We start from the raw sequence: 19,771 nt of genomic DNA, 5'->3' as shown, positions 1-19,771 counted from the left end.
GCTGTTTGCTAGACTGACTGCTGTTTGCTAGACTGACTGCTGACTGGTGTTTGCTAGACTGACTTGTGTTTGCTAGACTGACTGCTGACTGGTGTTTGCTAGACTGACTGGTGACTGGTGTTTGCTAGACTGACTGGTGACTGGTGTTTGCTAGACTGACTGGTGACTGGTGTTTGCTAGACTGACTGGTGACTGGTGTTTGCTAGACTGACTGGTGACTGGTGTTTGCTAGACTGACTGGTGACTGGTGTTTGCTAGACTGACTGGTGACTGGTGTTTGCTAAACTGACTGGTGACTGGTGTTTGCTAAACTGACTGGTGTTTGCTAGACTGACTGGTGTTTGCTAGACTGACTGGTGTTTGCTAGACTGACTGGTGTTTGCTAGACTGACTGGTGTTTGCTAGACTGATTGCTGTTTGCTAGACTGACTGGTGACTGCTGTTTGCTAGACTGACTGGTGACTGCTGTTTGCTAGACTGACTGGTGACTGCTGTTTGCTAGACTGACTGGTGATTGCTGTTTGCTAGACTGACTGGTGACTGCTGTTTGCTAGACTGACTGGTGACTGCTGTTTGCTAGACTGACTGGTGACTGCTGTTTGCTAGACTGACTGGTGACTGCTGTTTGCTTGACTGACTGGTGACTGCTGTTTGCTAGACTGACTGGTGACTGCTGTTTGCTAGAGTGACTGGTGACTGCTGTTTGCTAGACTGACTGGTGACTGCTGTTTGCTAGACTGACTGGTGACTGCTGTTTGCTAGACTGACTGGTGACTGCTGTTTGCTAGACTGACTGTTGTTTGCTAGACTGACTGGTGACTGCTGTTTGCTAGACTGACTGGTGACTGCTGTTTGCTAGACTGACTGCTGTTTGCTAGACTGACTGCTGACTGGTGTTTGCTAGACTGACTTGTGTTTGCTAGACTGACTGCTGACTGGTGTTTGCTAGACTGACTGGTGACTGGTGTTTGCTAGACTGACTGGTGACTGGTGTTTGCTAGACTGACTGGTGTTTGCTAGACTGACTGGTGACTGGTGTTTGCTAGACTGACTGGTGTTTGCTAGACTGACTGGTGACTGCTGTTTGCTAGACTGACTGGTGTTTGCTAGACTGACTGGTGACTGCTGTTTGCTAGACTGACTGGTGACTGCTGTTTGCTAGACTGACTGCTGTTTGCTAGACTGACTGGTGACTGGTGTTTGCTAGACTGACTGGTGACTGGTGTTTGCTAGACTGACTGGTGACTGGTGTTTGCTAGACTGACTGGTGACTGCTGTTTGCTAGACTGACTGGTGACTGCTGTTTGCTAGACTGACTGGTGACTGCTGTTTGCTAGACTGACTGGTGACTGCTGTTTGCTAGACTGACTGGTGTTTGCTAGACTGACTGGTGACTGCTGTTTGCTAGACTGACTGGTGACTGCTGTTTGCTAGACTGACTGGTGACTGCTGTTTGCTAGACTGACTGGTGACTGCTGTTTGCTAAACTGACTGGTGACTGCTGTTTGCTAGACTGACTGCTGTTTGCTAGACTGACTGGTGACTGGTGTTTGCTAGACTGACTGGTGTTTGCTAGACTGACTGGTGACTGCTGTTTGCTAGACTGACTGGTGACTGCTGTTTGCTAGACTGACTGGTGACTGCTGTTTGCTAGACTGACTGGTGACTGCTGTTTGCTAGACTGACTGGTGACTGCTGTTTGCTAGACTGACTGGTGACTGCTGTTTGCTAGACTGACTGCTGTTTGCTAGACTGACTGGTGACTGCTGTTTGCTAGACTGACTGCTGTTTGCTAGACTGACTGCTGTTTGCTAGACTGACTGCTGTTTGCTAGACTGACTGCTGTTTGCTAGACTGACTGCTGTTTGCTAGACTGACTGCTGTTTGCTAGACTGACTGCTGTTTGCTAGACTGACTGCTGTTTGCTAGACTGACTGCTGTTTGCTAGACTGACTGCTGTTTGCTAGACTGACTGCTGTTTGCTAGACTGACTGCTGTTTGCTAGACTGACTGCTGTTTGCTAGACTGACTGCTGTTTGCTAGACTGACTGCTGTTTGCTACACTGACTGCTGTTTGCTACACTGACTGCTGTTTGCTACACTGACTGCTGTTTGCTACACTGACTGCTGTTTGCTACACTGACTGCTGTTTGCTACACTGACTGCTGTTTGCTACACTGACTGCTGTTTGCTCCACTGACTGCTGTTTGCTACACTGACTGCTGTTTGCTACACTGACTGCTGTTTGCTACACTGACTGCTGTTTGCTACACTGACTGCTGTTTGCTACACTGACTGCTGTTTGCTACACTGACTGCTGTTTGCTACACTGACTGCTGTTTTCTACACTGACTGCTGTTTTCTACACTGACTGCTGTTTGCTACACTGACTGCTGTTTGCTACACTGACTGCTGTTTGCTACACTGACTGCTGTTTGCTACACTGACTGCTGTTTGCTACACTGACTGCTGTTTGCTACACTGACTGCTGTTTGCTACACTGACTGCTGTTTGCTACACTGACTGCTGTTTGCTACACTGACTGCTGTTTGCTACACTGACTGCTGTTTGCTACACTGACTGCTGTTTGCTACACTGACTGCTGTTTGCTACACTGACTGCTGTTTGCTACACTGACTGCTGTTTGCTACACTGACTGCTGTTTGCTACACTGACTGCTGTTTGCTACACTGACTGCTGTTTGCTACACTGACTGCTGTTTGCTACACTGACTGCTGTTTGCTAGACTGACTGCTGTTTGCTAGACTGACTGCTGTTTGCTAGACTGACTGCTGTTTGCTAGACTGACTGCTGTTTGCTAGACTGACTGCTGTTTGCTAGACTGACTGCTGTTTGCTGTTTGCTAGACTGATTGCTGTTTGCTAGACTGATTGCTGTTTGCTAGACTGATTGCTGTTTGATAGACTGATTGCTGTTTGCTAGACTGATTGCTATTTGCTAGACTGATTGCTGTTTGCTAGACTGACTGGTGACTGGTGTTTGCTAGACTGACTGGTGACTGGTGTTTGCTAGACTGACTGGTGACTGGTGTTTGCTAGACTGACTGGTGACTGGTGTTTGCTAGACTGACTGGTGACTGGTGTTTGCTAGACTGACTGGTGACTGGTGTTTGCTAGACTGACTGGTGACTGGTGTTTGCTAGACTGACTGGTGACTGGTGTTTGCTAAACTGACTGGTGTTTGCTAGACTGACTGGTGTTTGCTAGACTGACTGGTGTTTGCTAGACTGACTGGTGTTTGCTAGACTGACTGGTGTTTGCTAGACTGATTGCTGTTTGCTAGACTGACTGGTGACTGCTGTTTGCTAGACTGACTGGTGACTGCTGTTTGCTAGACTGACTGGTGACTGCTGTTTGCTAGACTGACTGGTGATTGCTGTTTGCTAGACTGACTGGTGACTGCTGTTTGCTAGACTGACTGGTGACTGCTGTTTGCTAGACTGACTGGTGACTGCTGTTTGCTAGACTGACTGGTGACTGCTGTTTGCTTGACTGACTGGTGACTGCTGTTTGCTAGACTGACTGGTGGCTGCTGTTTGCTAGACTGACTGCTGTTTGCTAGACTGATTGCTGTTTGCTAGACTGATTGCTGTTTGCTAGACTGATTGCTGTTTGCTAGACTGACTGCTGTTTGCTAGACTGATTGCTGTTTGCTAGACTGACTGGTGTTTGCTAGACTGACTGGTGACTGGTGTTTGCTAGACTGACTGGTGTTTGCTAGACTGACTGGTGACTGGTGTTTGCTAGACTGACTGGTGTTTGCTAGACTGACTGGTGACTGGTGTTTGCTAGACTGACTGGTGACTGGTGTTTGCTAGACTGACTGGTGACTGGTGTTTGCTAGACTGACTGGTGTTTGTTAGACTGACTGGTGACTGCTGTTTGCTTGACTGACTGGTGACTGCTGTTTGCTAGACTTACTGGTGACTGGTGTTTGCTAGACTTACTGGTGACTGGTGTTTGCTAGACTTACTGGTGACTGGTGTTTGCTAGGCTGACTGCTGTTTGCTAGGCTGACTGCTGTTTGCTAGACTGACTGCTGTTTGCTAGACTGACTGCTGTTTGCTAGACTGACTGCTGTTTGCTAGACTGACTGCTGTTTGCTAGACTGACTGCTGTTTGCTAGACTGACTTCTGTTTGCTAGGCTGACTGCTGTTTGCTAGACTGACTGCTGTTTGCTAGACTGACTGCTGTTTGCTAGACTGACTGGTGACTGCTGTTTGCTAGACTGACTGGTGACTGGTGTTTGCTAGACTGACTGGTGTTTGCTAGACTGACTGGTGACTGGTGTTTGCTAGACTGACTGGTGACTGGTGTTTGCTAGACTGACTGGTGACTGCTGTTTGCTAGACTGACTGGTGACTGCTGTTTGCTAGACTGACTGGTGACTGCTGTTTGCTAGACTGACTGGTGACTGCTGTTTGCTAGACTGACTGGTGACTGGTGTTTGCTAGACTGACTGGTGACTGCTGTTTGCTAGACTGACTGCTGTTTGCTAGGCTGACTGCTGTTTGCTAGGCTGACTGCTGTTTGCTAGGCTGACTGCTGTTTGCTAGGCTGACTGCTGTTTGCTAGACTGACTGCTGTTTGCTAGACTGACTGCTGTTTGCTAGACTGACTGGTGACTGCTGTTTGCTAGACTGACTGGTGTTTGCTAGACTGACTGGTGACTGGTGTTTGCTAGACTGACTGGTGTTTGCTAGACTGACTGGTGACTGGTGTTTGCTAGACTGACTGGTGTTTGCTAGACTGACTGGTGACTGGTGTTTGCTCGACTGACCTGACTGGTGTTTGCTCGACTGACCTGACTGGTGTTTGCTCGACTGACCTGACTGGTGTTTGCTCGACTGACCTGACTGGTGTTTGCTCGACTGACCTGACTGGTGTTTGCTCGACTGACCTGACTGGTGTTTGCTCGACTGACCTGACTGGTGTTTGCTAGACTGACCTGACTGGTGTTTGCTAGACTGACCTGACTGGTGTTTGCTAGACTGACCTGACTGGTGTTTGCTAGACTGAAATTATCGATAAGAATATAGCATATGAAGCATATTTATGTATCAACTAATTCTGTATTTTTGCATGTCATCATTTCATCATTTATCTCTAAGCCAGCCCCCTTAAGGGGTGTATTACTCATTTTGAAATGTAGAAAAATGTGATACTAAGCAATATGTCTTCAGAGGCCTGAGTTCTTTCTTTGAATTCTTGTCTCCCAATTGTGCCTTGGTACAGATAAACTCACCTGTTACTTTGAACCCTTGACTCATTGATTTTATTTCCACGCTTTCACAGATGGCGCATCCTTGAATAGTTACCCAACACCTCGGGAGCAGGAAACCCAGACGGAGCAGCTGCCTACATTACTCAAACGTGCACACTTGGAATAAGGTCTGGCTTTATCCTTTTTAACAAAAAATGCCGTTAGATTAAATGTTTGAATAATCTGTAGACAGTTTTTTCTTTATGGGCAACCTACCTGAGTGACGGGACACCCTGTATCACGTGAGTTTATCACTATTAGATAGAATGGCCTAAAAAGGTCAAGTTGTGCGCCTTGCACTACACCAATGGAGATATGGGGAACCAATAAATTGTGAATGTGTGGTGACGGAACAAAAACTGCAATAAGAGTGCGGAGGTGGTGCTGGCAGGGATGGGGTTAATGATAAGCAAAGAAAAGAAAGAAAGCTCCCTAATAGCCGCACAAGAGAACACCTATACCTATGTTAAAAATTACTATTTATTAATAAATGATTCAAATATATTTATATTTATTGCAGCAAAAAGCTAACGTGAACCAAAGTGATTAAAATAAATTAAAAAACGGAGGAGGTAACTGTATGCCTAATTCAAACTAACAGTGTATGCTAGGAATAACTATTTTAGAATGTCCCACTGCTATATAATTATACTAACAGTGGTAGTTATACCAATACAGTTCTATATGGTTTGAGGACTACACCTAAATGGAGAGTATAGCTTAATGTAGTGTGTGTGCTCAGAATAATATATTTGTTGAGCCAGCTAATGCTAGTATACGGATATATACACACACATATGTACCAGACCAACGGGTTCAAAGGTAAATGAACCTAGAGGTCTGTTATGTTTAGCAGAACAGCTATTTCAAGATCACAAAGTATGTGTCTTGTACTCAGAACCATGACAAATAGGAAAGTAGTCAGAGTGTTGTGCTTCCTTTAGAAGGCTCCGAAACACTCTAACTGAGAGAAGGCAACAGTCCTCTCCGATATAGCCAGCGCACTAGGTGGTGACGCTTAGCCTGCCCAACATATGTTTCACCGTTGTGGCTTCATCGGGGGCAATTACAGAGTGATTCTCTCAGATCTTTATACACTTAATTCTTACCCCATTGGTTAATTAATGTCAGACTGTGATAGGGCTTCTGTATACAAATCCCTCCCACACTTCAAATTGGGTTACATAATGGTAGGGGTCCCTAATTGGCTATGTCTCATCACATGGTTAATGATACATCCCATTGGTGGGTGGTGGTCATGTGATCTTGGCCCCAGATTATCCTGCCCCTTTGTTTGATTATGGGGGAGGAGAGGAGGGGAGGTGCAAAAAGTCCTATATGTTTTATGGCCGGGAGTAGCATCGCATCATCAGAATGCGACCTCCCTCATTGGCAGCAAACAGCATAATGCCAGTAACCTCAGTACAGAGCCAGCCGCGCATCCGATTGGTTATTCACAGTCACATGACTGTTCGGCATCTTAGCCCTGCCTTGTGGTTTGGTTTGCAAGGGATGGTTGTCATAGCTCCCAAGAATGCCATGCGCTGATTGGCCAGAAGTTGCGTCGTGTCATCAAGGCGCGACATACCTATTGATAGTATGGGTGAGATCACTGCAAGCAATATTCCCAGAGTAGCTGAAGAAAAAATGTTTTAAACACTCGCAAATGGCTACCATATAGCATGCTGATAATAAAAACATTATTCATTGTGATTGTTTGCTATTGCTGGATGCTTATGGTGTCACATCAGAGTCTTCTTAGTCCTAACAAGGTAAGTCTAATTAAAGGACATATTAGTGATTGCTTGATGTTTGTATTTGCCTGTGTTTGTGAATAAATATTCTTGATCAGCTGTGTGCTTGTTATTGACCATTAGTGATTGCTTGATGTTTATATTTGCCTGTGTTTGTAAATAAACATTCTTAATCAGGGAAGGGGAGGTGCAGGTAATCCCATATGTTTTATGGCTGGGAAGTAGCGTCGCGTCATCAGAATGCGATCTCCCTCATTGGCAGCAAACAGCATAATGTCAGTAACCTTAGTACAGAGCCAGCCGCGCATCCAATTGGTTATTCACAGTCACTTGACTGGTTGTCATCTTAGCCCTGCCTTTTGGTTTGGTTTGCAAGGGATGGTTGTCATAGCTCCCAAGAATGCCATGCGCTGAGTGGCCTGAAGTTGCGTCGTGTCATCAGTGCGCGACATACCTATTGATAGTATGGGGGAGATCACTGCGAGCAATATTCTCAATGTAGATGAAGAAAAAATGTTTTAAACACTCGTAAATGGCTACTATATAGCATGCTGACAATAAAAACATTATTCATTGTGATTGCTTGCTATTGCTGGATGCTTCTGGTATCACATCAGAGTCTTCTTGGTCCTGACTAGGTAAGTCTAATTAAAGGACATATTAGTGATTGCTTGATGTTTGTATTTGCCTGTGTTTGTGAATAAACATTCTTAATCAGCTGTGTGCTTCTTATTGACCATTTCTAGAGTCTGACATTAAATTTCAAAGGTAACTATATTATTCATCAAAATTGATCATTATATTGTCATGAAGTGTAGGAGTGAATACCCCAGACGGAGAATTACAATTTGTTCAGAGGAACAGGGTTGGAGGGTGATGAACCTATTTAAATGGTGCACCTATTTAAAATGAGTATCACATGCAGCAAAAAGTTTATCAGAAAGATTGTTTGCAGGAAGGGGGTATTTTTACAGGAAGGGGGTGAAGAGGAACCCCTCGTTCAGACCTAATGGTGATAGGGTGGATAATTGATATATCCAACGGGACTCTTGCTGTAAAAGAATTTTGTCCCAGTCTCCCCCTCTTGTATTGGCTTTGAGGCAAAAAATGCCTTGAAAGTGTAGGGAATTGATGTCTCCCCCATGATGTCCCCTAACATGGCATGACACAGGTGTGTCTAACTCATTTCTGATAGAGCCAATATGTTCCAATATGCGTCTGCGGAACTGGCGGCCCGTCTTCCCTACATACTGTATCCCGCATTTACACGTAATTAGGTATACTACTTGTATGGTTTTGCAATTTATGAAACTCTTCATCTGAAATGTTTTGTTGTTGTTGGTACTTTTAAAACATTTACTGGTGTGGATATAGGTACATGCTTTGCATGTTCCGCACTTGTAGGTGCCCTGTGTTTTTGGTGGAAGCCATGTTTGAAATTGGGATTTTGTTTGGAAATGGCTGTGGACCAACGTGTCTTTCAAGTTCTTTGATCTTTTGGGTACCATTGTTGGATATGGTTTTAGTACTTCACAAAGGTCTTTGTCCTCCAAAAGGATGTGCCAATATTTCTTATAAATGGACTTGATTTTACTCCACTGGGCACTAAAAGTGCCTATATATCTGATGGTTTTATCCATATCCAGTTTCTTTTTGGAGTAAAGTAGTTTTTCCCTATTAGTTTGTTCTGCGTATTTGTAAGCTTTTTTAACATTTGTTTTACTGTATCCTCTACTTAGGAACTTGTTTTTCATAATTTCCGCTTGTGAGTGGAAGTCCACTGGATTGGAACAGTTCCTCCTAATGCGGAGGAACTGGCCCGTCGGGATACCTTTAATGAGTGATGTCGGGTGGTGGCTATCAGCCCTTAAATAGCTATTTGTAGCCGTTTTTTTAGCATGTGATACCGTATTTATAGTGCCATCTTCATTGATGGAAATTTTTAAGTCCAGAAAAACCAGATTTTTGTCACTGACCTCGCACGTCAAACGTAGATTATGCTCATTTGAGTTAAGAGTTTCCACAAAGGTGTTCAGTAGTTTTTTGCTGCCCTTCCATAATATCAGTATATCATCTATGTAGCGAATCCACATAGTGATATTGTCCGTGAAATTGATCATATTCTCATTAAACACACTATTCTCCTCCCACCAACCCAGGTACAGGTTAGCATATGTAGGGGCACAAGTTGTCCCCATTGCAGTTCCCTGTACCTGGAGGTATAGTTTATTATTGAAAGTGAAGTGGTTGTGTGTTAGGACAAAGGATAGAAGGTCACATACGAACTCATTGTGTTTAAGATACTTAATGCCACGGGTGGATAGGAAGGAGGCTACCGCTTTTAAGCCTACTGGATGTTGAATACTTGTGTATAGTGACTCAACATCCATGCTGCACAAGATTGTGTTTGCATCAACTGTTATTCCTTCCAGGCGTTTTAAAACGTCACGAGTATCTTGTACGTATGAGGGCAAAGATCTAACAAATGCTCTTAGAACTTTGTCTACATAGACACTTGGGCCCTCAGTGAGGTTCCCAATGCCCGATACAATTGGGCGGCCTGGTGGATGTATGGGATCTTTGTGCACCTTTGGCAGACTATAAAAAGTTGCTGTTTTTATCAATATTATACTGATCAGGTATTGTTATTGTTGTTTTTGTATTATTGCCATAAACTCAGGTTATACCGTGTGCCGCTAAACGGCAGGGCCAAGTAAGGGCCCGAAAGGTATAATAATTAATAAGGTGTTAAGTCTCCTAGAACTTGGGGAGAGAACTATTGTTAAGGAACAGCAGGTAACTATTTTTAAGGCCACTGGTCCTTAACTCTATATTCTACTTATATTATACCAAGGGTTGGGGCACCTTATTGGTACATGGTCAGCTAACGTTGATCGGTATAAGGTACATGGTCAGCTAACGTTGATCGGTGTAATACAGGAGAATTATGGGGAAACCTACGTTCTCAGCAGTTGCCGGCGAAGGGTACGTCCCTTGAAATTATGTGTGGACTTTATGGCAATAAAATGTTTTAAAAATGGATATTTAGTGACGCAGAATATATGAAATAAGAAGGAAAGTAAAACATATCAGGCTCTGTTTTAAAAATAACTGCAGCATTATTGGACCCCCCTTTTTTTCTAATCCCATTTTCCTCATCTCCCGTTCCTCAACCCCCCTTTTCCTCTTCCCCCTTTTCTTACCCCTTTTCACTGAAAAGGAGTTGCATGTCTGTGAGGCACAGGAGTTGCATGTCTGTGAGGCACAGGAGTTGCATGTCTGTGAGGCACAGGAGTTGCATGTCTGTGAGGCACAGGAGTTGCATGTCTGTGAGGCACAGGAGTTGCATGTCTGTGAGACACAGGAGTTGCATGTCTGTGAGGCACAGGAGTTGCATGTCTGTGAGGCACAGGAGTTGCATGTCTGTGAGGCACAGGAGTTGCATGTCTGTGAGGCACAGGAGTTGCATGTCTGTGAGGCACAGGAGTTGCATGTCTGTGAGACATGGAAGTTAATTATTAACCTAGGAAGAAATGGCTTGAATTTAAGAATGTTAAAGTAGTTTTTTAGGAATTAATGTATTAATACTGCATGGAAAAAGAAGGGGACATCCTCTTTAAATGTTTTTTTGTTGGCGTTTTTGTCTTAGAAAGCTCATAGAAACTAGTTTGATGGCATAATAATATACATGTCATGGAGTGAAGTGTTTGTGTGTCACTCTGATAGTTAATGTATGTATGTATGAATGTCTTTATTCATTTAGCGCCATTAGTGTACATAGCGCTTCACATTGTCACTTGTTGTACTAATCATAAAAATAACAAATAATCTCTTGTAAAAGGGTCATTTAAGTTTATACCCTTTTGTCAAAGTGTATTAAGCCTGCTGCCATTTACAAGGCATGACAGTAGCATTTAAAATAAACCTAGGAAGTATTGTATGTTAAAGTCTGTTAGTGTAATATTTTAAAAGAGAATGAAAATTTGGCAATTGTAAAAAGAAGTCATTTCACCCTGACTCAAATATGAATTTGTATTTTTTACTGAAGCACATTTTTTGTTCCTGGGCGTAGGAGATACTGTGTTACAATATTTAAATGAAGTTTTAAATTTAAATTTTATGTGCTGATTTAGAGGAGTCAGGACTAAAAGCAAGGTATATCTAGAATGCAAAGTTTAAAAATAAGTAAATGTTTATTTTTTTATTTAAACAAAAAAAGAAAGAGTCTGATTTTATGGAGTAAGGAAGCTTTATTAAGTTTTACTCTGGCCCACAAGATTAAGATCATGTTGGAGTTTTGTAGAAAGGAGAATGAATGTTGATGGAAGATAAACTCAGAGAACGTGTGTATATGTGTGTGTGGGTGTGTGTAAGAAAGATAAGAAATTAATAGTAAATAAAACAATAAGATTGATGTTTTATAGGAAGGATTGCAGAGATGGTTTTTGTTTGTAGTTATCAAGGTTTCTCTGTTCAAACTTATATTAGGAAACTAACGGTTTGTTTTCTTAAATACACTGCTCGTTTGATTTTTGAACAGCGGTCATTTAAAAGAGAGAAGGTTAAAAGCAGCCAAGCGGGCTGGCCCCCCTCCTCCAGCTTAAGGAATGTACAAAGACCACGTTACAGGCATGAAAAGTTAACTAGAAGCTGAGAGAAAAAAAAATGTTTAAAAGCAGCTTATCGTATGGGGAAAGAGAATGATACTGTAATGTATTTATTTTTGGACTAAGTTTGCAGTGTCAAACAGGTCTGTTTTGGGTTTTTATCTTATTTTTTTGTAAAGTTCATTTTGCTCTGTATCAGAGAAATGTGAAATTATGCTTATTTATTGTGCTTTCTGTTTTTTGTATCTATTTTAGGATAAATACCTCATAGTTTATGAAATGCTTTAGATGGCATAGCCCCCATTATGTAGGAATTATTACAAGAAGGGGTTATAATCCCTACATGCAGTATCCAAATTACCTCTACGCAGAAACCAGTAAACACATTTAAATTCTATTTGTTCTATGTTTTTAATTCTATTTGTTATAATTGTTTTATTTACAATACAATAATATTTAATATGTATTTCCGTATTTGAATAGTGTCAGAAGTATACTCAGTACTTCACAAAGCGTACAATATAAACGAGTAAGCATAAAATCAGATATGAAATAATTTTTCCTATAAAGTTAACTGCATATGTGATGTATTTTTATAACTTTTAACCATTACCTCTCCTTTCCCTCCAAAAGGTGTCTTAATTTGAACCCTGATCTATAGCCTCTCATTTTAAAGAATGCAACTGTAGGCAATCTAGATTTTATTTTTTAAAGCATAGAAAACCTCTCAAAAAGAGAAAAAGCGCCGCTCAGCCTTCACCTTTCCTTTTTTGTGCTGAGCGGCGCTTTTTCTCTTTTTGAGAGGTTTTCTATGTTGTTACATTGTGCGTCTGCACGCCGAGTCATTGCTGGTTTGTTCCTGGTTGCCGGGTCTGCCGTGACGTCATCTAGAAGCACCATCCATGCCGCCGGTCAGGTGACCACCCTCCGCATCGGCGGGTAGCGGGTTGGCGGTGAAGAACCAAGATCTTGAGACGGAGGGATCCCAGCTTCATCCAGGAGGAGCAGGAGCATACATCATATTGCCAAGACCGGACAGGCTTGACATCAACAGCCACGAGAATAATACGTGAGTTTCCCGTGTTCCAGCCTTATAGTGCTCATGGTGAGCCGGTTGGGGGGAAGGACAAAACATACATATTACACTGCCAGATGGTTGTTTATAGCCTGGGTCTCAAAGATTCATTTTATTATTGCTCACCAGCAGGACTATGCTTTATTCTGAGCGCCTGGAGGGTTAGTCAGTTGATTTACCCATTTGTATATTTTTTAAAGCAGTAGCTATTGTCAAATTCATGATATATATTTAAATCTCAAGCTACTGATGTTTTAAATACCATCATCCTTTATGTCATATACTGTTCACATGTCATAGGATTTGCATATGAACAAAAGAGAGGATAATTTATATGATTTTCCATAACACACCTGTCTATATGCGGACTCTGCCTATTTTGTTCATTGCAACATTACCTTATGTGTGTTGTTTTGTTATTTATCTTTGAACATTTCTTGCCGAAATGACTCCATTCATATTGTGTTGTGTTTTGGTGCTGTCTACTCATTGCTACACATAGCAACATGTTATTTCATGAATATTCATGTAGAGAGGGATATACCCCATCTCTTTACATTTTCCAGCATAACTATTGGATAGCTTTATTTTGAGTCTGTTTGGGAACTAAGTATTAATGTGATAAGCTGCTACTCTGCAGTGTTATGTGGTGAAGCTAATTAGCATTGTTAGTATATTATGGTCACTGGCCCCTCATGTTCTGATAGGGCTTTACACTCGTGTTCATATTAGCATTTTTGTTTACCGTATACTGTTCGTTTCGTTCACATGGGGACTCTTTTATTTATGATTTATTAGTTGTCATTTTATGCATTTCGTAAGTTTTTAGCTTGTAAAAAAGTTGTATACGTTTTAGTTGTGTTATAGTTAAGTTTATGTGGATATTTCCCATTTTGTCTGTAATAAATTTGATATTAGTGGTATTAGTTATTTAACTGGTACTTTATGTATATTTTACAGTTTACAATGAGTGCAAGCTTTAGGGACTTTTAGCGACAACCTCTTGTCACTTATCAGTGTTCTCTTACGATACTTCCCTATGCGCCGTTGATTTCTTTCTTTTGTAATTGGTGAGCAAGGTATTTTTGTGTTTATTTTATACTAGCTGAGAGACCCGGCGTTGCCCGGGATATAATTTTGGGGGGGCGTACGACAGGGTTAGGCTTCCCCCCCCCCCCCCTTGACAGCTAGGTGGGTGACTGAGTTGACTGAGTGTGTGGGTGACTGGGTGGGTGTGTGACACTTTACTGAGTGGGTGGGTGACTTTGGGTCGGTTTGACTTTGGGTCGGTGGGTGGGTGACTTTGGGTCGGTGGGTGGGTGACTTTGGGTCGGTGGGTGTGTGACTTTGGGTCGGTGGGTGGGTGACTTTGGGTCGGTTTGACTTTGGGTCAGTGGGTGGGTGACTTTGGGTCGGTGGGTGACTTTGGGTCGGTGGTTGGGTGGGTGAGTTGGGTCGGTGGGTGGGTGAGTGGGAGACTGACTGGGTGGGTGAGTGGGAGACTGACTGGGTGGGTGAGTGGGAGACTGACTGGGTGGGTGAATGGGTGACTGGGTGACTGACTGGGTGGGTGGGTGGGTGACTGACTGGGTGAGTGGGTGACTGACTGGGTGGGTGAGTGGGTGACTGACTGGGTGGGTGAGTGGGTGACTGACTGGGTGGGTGAGTGGGTGACTGACTGGGTGGGTGAGTGGGTGACTGACTGGGTGGGTGAGTGGGTGACTGACTGGGTGGGTGAGTGGGTGACTGACTGGGTGGGTGAGTGGGTGACTGACTGGGTGGGTGAGTGGGTGACTGACTGACTGAATGGGTGGGTGACTGAGTGGGTGGGTGACTGACTGAGTGGGTGGGTGACTGACTGAGTGGGTGGGTGACTGACTGAGTGGGTGGGTGACTGAGTGAGTGGGTGAGTGGGTGACTGACTGACTGAATGGGTGGGTGACTGGGTGACTGACTGAATGGGTGACTGACTGAATGGGTGACTGGGTGACTGAATGGGTGGGTGACTGAGTGGGTGGGTGGGTGACTGAATGGGTGGGTGACTGAGTGGGTGGGTGACTGGGTGAAAGTGGGTGACTGGGTGAAAGTGACTGGGTGGGTGACTGGGTGGGTGTGTGGGTGGGTGACTGAGTGAGTGGGTGGGTGACTGAGTGAGTGGGTGGGTGACTGAGTGAGTGGGTGGGTGACTGAGTGAGTGGGTGGGTGACTGAGTGAGTGGGTGGGTGACTGAGTGGGTGGGTGACTAAGTGAGTTTTTGGGTGACTAAGTGAGTGGGTGGGTGGGTTACTGAGTGGGTGGGTTACTGAGTGGGTGGGTGACTGAGTGGGTGGGTGACTGAGTGAGTGACTGAGTGGGTGACTGAGTGAGTGGGTGGGTGGGTGACTGGGTGGGTGAAAGTGACTGGGTGGGTGTGTGGGTGACTGGGTGACAGTGCGTGGGTGGGAGACGGTGTGTGACTTACCTTGACCCCGTGGCATCTGGCTGGGGCAGGAGGTGAGTTCGGGAAGCTGGGGGGGGGGCAAGAGTGGCAGGAGTCCCGCGCCGCGCTTCCCCTCTCCGGTAGCGTCACACGTGATGGGGAGTCCCGCGCCGCGCTTCCCCTCTCCGGTAGCGGCGCACGTGAGGGGGAGTCCCGCGCCGCGCTTCCCCTCTCCGGTAGCGGCGCACCTGAGGGGGAGTCCCGCGCCGCGCTTCCCCTCTCCGGTAGCGGCGCACGTGAGGGGGAGTCCCGCGCCGCGCTTCCCCTCTCCGGTAGCGGCGCACGTGATGGGGAGTCCCGCGCCGCTTCCCCTCTCCGGTAGCGGCGCACGTGATGGGGAGTCCCGCGACGCTTCCCCTCTCCGGTAGCGGCGCACGTGATGGGGAGTCCCGCGCCGCTTCCCCTCTCCGGTAGCGGCGCACGTGAGGGAGAGAGCAGGAGGGCCGCGCCGTGAGGGGGGAGGAGCCTGGAGTTTGCTGCTGAGCAGCAGGGCCGCGCTTCCTCCGCGGCGCACGGTGAGGGTGATGGTGCGGCTGGGGATGTTGCGGAGCGTGGGGATTTGGGTGAGGTGGGGAGGGGGGAAGAGAGTGAGGGGCACCGGGAGAGGAGGGGGGGGGGGGGTGTGGAAGGTGAGCTGCGGTCCAACTGACGGGGGAGAGTGTGTGTCCCTGTGTGTGTGTGTCCCTGTGTGTCCTTTGGGCCGTCACTCCGCCTCAGGCCAATGAGAGGTGTGCGGGGGCGGACCAAGGGACCAATGAGATTTCCCCTAGGGACACCGGACATCCAGCCAGCCAGGCTGGCATGCATGCAGGCAGGCAAACATACAGTGCTTTCACTAATATAGTATAAGATGCGGATGCCAAGATAGTGGTAAAAACAAAAAAAATTGTGCTGAAACTAAATTATAGTGGCTAAAAGCGCTCTCCTTGTGCTTTTATTAATGAAATGTTTAAGTCTCTCCAAACTCAGGTGCAGCTTATACAGTCTACCAAGGAGAATACAAAGCAGCATCATCATCGCAAGAAAAAAGTGCCGGCACCACCGTAAACAGCTAACAAAGACAAAGAATCATCAAGCCAGCGTTTTTTACCAACTGTTAGTGTATCTAGGCACAATAATCCTAGAACATTTAACCACCAAGGAATTAAGACTTCAGGCAAGGCCCGGTCTTAAACGAACAATTTGTTTTTTCTGAACTCAATATTATCAAGGCCTGGACTTTAACGAACAATTTGTTTTTTCTGAACTCAATATTATCAAGGCCCGGACTTTAACGAACAATTTGTTTTTTCAGGACTCAATATTATTTTTTTATGCTTTAGAGTGTGTTTTTAAGATGTATGCCTCGCTAGGCAAGATCAGCCTATGCCATCCAGATGACAAGGGATGATCAGTTTTGAAATATTTGTAATGTTTATTGTTTTATGGTCACATCATTTTGCAGACAATCACACAAACTTGCACAATGCTACACAGGTTAATGGGTCACAAGGGAATATATACAATGAATCCCTGCCATACTCTGGTGGCCCCCAATGACGTAAGAGAGAATTCCATTTAACCCGTTGAGTAGGGATACCTTACACTAATGCCGAATTTAAAATGATGAAACGTTAATTTGAATTTGTTTACAGGGAACTTTTCTAAACCGAATTCCACTGGTAAATGAGGTTCCTGTAGGTGGAAATTACACTGGGAACAACAAATCAATTTATGGGTCAGGTGTCTCCACCAACCAATGAAACTTGTATGAAAATATATTTACAGCCCTGAACTAAAAATTTACAGGGAGGATGTGGCCTTAATTTTTCAGGTTTAATTAAGATAGTAAAAAGTGCTTGCACAAATTCTAGTTTACCTAGGGGAGTGTATTGGATTTGTGGAACCGAGTTAAAGAGCAATGTTATATTATTTAGAGATCAAAGTGGTAAGATTGAGCATGAGGTAGAGAAGATCGCAGAGATACAGGAGAGATTAAGGAAAGGTGGGGATAAGAGGTGTGTTTTGTTAGGAATTACCATGTTGGTTGGTTTTCTAGAAGCGAAACTGATGAATGGATTTGTCTGTGTGTTTGCAGTTCTGATTGATTTGTATGTCTGTGCCATGTGCAGTAAATCCATACTGCAAAGGTGTGTAACACCCTCTACCCAGGCCATGCCACTGATCACAGACTACGGAAGATGCAATCTCAGAAGGAAAAGTCAGTCCTCCTCAATGGAATACAGATGAAGATGATGGCAGAAAGACCAACCTGGCTGATATGCTAAGCCAGCAGCTCTGTGAGTTTCCAGAACTATCAAAGCCATGCAAATTGGGGCCCTCCAGGTCAGTGCAACGCTTCTGAGTTTTATCTGAATTATCCTTAAAAGACTATGTTTTCAAGAATAAAAAGAGAGGACTGTGAAGATTGAGATAATGTGTGTGGCTATCATCACCTCCATTTTGGCCTAACCGTATGTTTGTATGCATGCCAATTTGTTTCATTCGTGAATGAACTATGAATGTTTGATTCTGCAGAGTATCGCTTCTGGATCTAACCCACCCTTGTATAATTCCTACAAGGCAGGCAAGAATTGAAATAGCATTCGTAAGCAATTTCTCCTGTCTTAAGATATTCCTGCTGACCATAGTGTAGTTGTTATCTACAGTACACATACAGGGCTGAACACAGTAACTCCCTTATGTCACAAGGTTAAGAGGCCCACATTATGGTAAATTATCGATAAGAATATAGCATATGAAGCATATTTATGTATCAACTAATTCTGTATTTTTGCATGTCATCATATCATCATTTATCTCTAAGCCAGCCCCCTTAAGGGGTGTATTACTCATTTTGAAATGTATAAAAATGTGATACTAAGCAATATGTCTTCAGAGGCCTGAGTTCTTTCTTTGAATTCTTGTCTCCCAATTGTGCCTTGGTACAGATAAACTCACCTGTTACTTTGAACCCTTGACTCATTGATTTTATTTCCACGCTTTCACACTAGACTGACTGGTGTTTGCTAGACTGACTGGTGTTTGCTAGACTGACTGGTGTTTGCTAGACTGACTGGTGTTTGCTAGACTGACTGGTGTTTGCTAGACTGACTGGTGTTTGCTAGACTGACTGGTGTTTGCTAGACTGACTGGTGTTTGCTAGACTGACTGGTGTTTGCTAGACTGACTGGTGTTTGCTAGACTGACCGGTGTTTGCTAGACTGACCGGTGTTTGCTAGACTGACCGGTGTTTGCTAGACTGACCGGTGTTTGCTAGACTGACCGGTGTTTGCTAGACTGACCGGTGTTTGCTAGACTGACCGGTGTTTGCCCTTTGCCCCCCCGCCCCCCCGCCCCTCCCTGCCCTTTGCCCCCCCGCCCCTCCCTGCCCTTTGCCCCCCCGCCCCTCCCTGCCCTTTGCCCCCCCCTCCCTGCCCTTTGCCCCCCCCTCCCTGCCCTTTGCCCCCCCCTCCCTGCCCTTTGCCCACCCCTCCCTGCCCTTTGCCCCCCCCGCCCCTCCCTGCCCTTTGCCCCCCCCGCCCCTCCCTGCCCTTTGCCGCCCCTCCCTGCCCTTTGCCGCCCCTCCCTGCCCTTTGCCGCCCCCGCCCCTCCCTGCCCTTTGCCCTCCCGCCCCTCCCTGCCCTTTGTCCCTCCCTGCCCTTTGTCCCTCCCTGCCCTTTGCCCTGCCCCTCCCTGCCCTTTGCCCCGCCCCTCCCTGCCCTTTGCCCCGCCCCTCCCTGCCCTTTGCCCCGCCCCTCCCTGCCCTTTGCCCCGCCCCTCCCTGCCCTTTGCCCCGCCCCTCCCTGCCCTTTGCCTCGCCCCTCACTGCCCTTTTTCCTCGCCCCTCACTGCCCTTTTTCCTCGCCCCTCCCTGCCCTTTCTCCCGCCCCTCCCTGCCCTTTCTCCCGCCCCTCCCTGCCCTTTCTCCCGCCCCTCCCTGCCCTTTCTCCCGCCCCTCCCTGCCCTTTGCCCCCGCCCCTCCCTGTCCTTTGCCCCCCTGCCCTTTGCCCCCCCTCCCTGCCCTTTGCCCCTCCGCCCCTCCCTGCCCTTTGCCCCCCCCCCTCCCCTCCCTTTGCTCAGCGCTAGCGGGGACTCAGCCTTAGTTTGCTTGTCCCCTAACCCCAGTCCTGTTTATAGTGTCACTGTATCCCAGTGGAAACAGGGAATATAAAGCAGTTACAGGTTTGCACACAAACCCTCCGTGTATTTGGTATCGCACATCGATATCCTCTGAGGATCATACATCAGCGGCAAACAGAAAGAAGTGTCAGCTCCCGGGACCGCTTCCCCAGAGAGGGGTCTCCGGCTGGGAGGGATTATCACTCAGCTCATTGTTACAATGAGTTCTCAGACATTATCCTCAAACTACATACACCTGTGCTGCCTCCTGATTGGTGGAAAGCTGGCCTCCTATTGGCTGAAGGAGACCCAGGTGAGCCACAGGTGAGGGTGGTTCTGGGTATAAAAGGCTATCTTGCAGCAGTAGGGAGCAGACAAGTGGTGGGGTGTGAGGGCTCAGGAGGTGAGTGTGTAATGGTGTCGCTCTTGTCCTCAGGTCAGACTGGGAGAGGTCGCTGTGTCCCTGCTGTG

At 45.7% G+C, this 19,771-nt stretch overlaps 1 long non-coding RNA gene across 1 annotated transcript; it reads left to right on the top strand.

Annotated features, from left to right (window-relative positions):
* The first annotated feature begins 4,950 nt into the window (after positions 1 to 4,950).
* Positions 4,951 to 18,152, top strand: LOC142484015 (uncharacterized). Its single transcript, XR_012797531.1, has 2 exons — positions 4,951 to 12,714; positions 16,154 to 18,152. It is a non-coding gene; the product is annotated as an uncharacterized LOC142484015 (long non-coding RNA).
* The last annotated feature ends 1,619 nt before the right edge of the window (positions 18,153 to 19,771 follow it).

The sequence above is a fragment of the Ascaphus truei genome, unplaced genomic scaffold (genome assembly GCF_040206685.1).
Source record: "Ascaphus truei isolate aAscTru1 unplaced genomic scaffold, aAscTru1.hap1 HAP1_SCAFFOLD_422, whole genome shotgun sequence".
Classification (NCBI taxonomy): Eukaryota; Metazoa; Chordata; class Amphibia; order Anura; family Ascaphidae; genus Ascaphus; species Ascaphus truei.
Note: the sequence above shows the minus strand (reverse complement) of the source record. Positions and strands in the feature narration are given on the sequence as shown.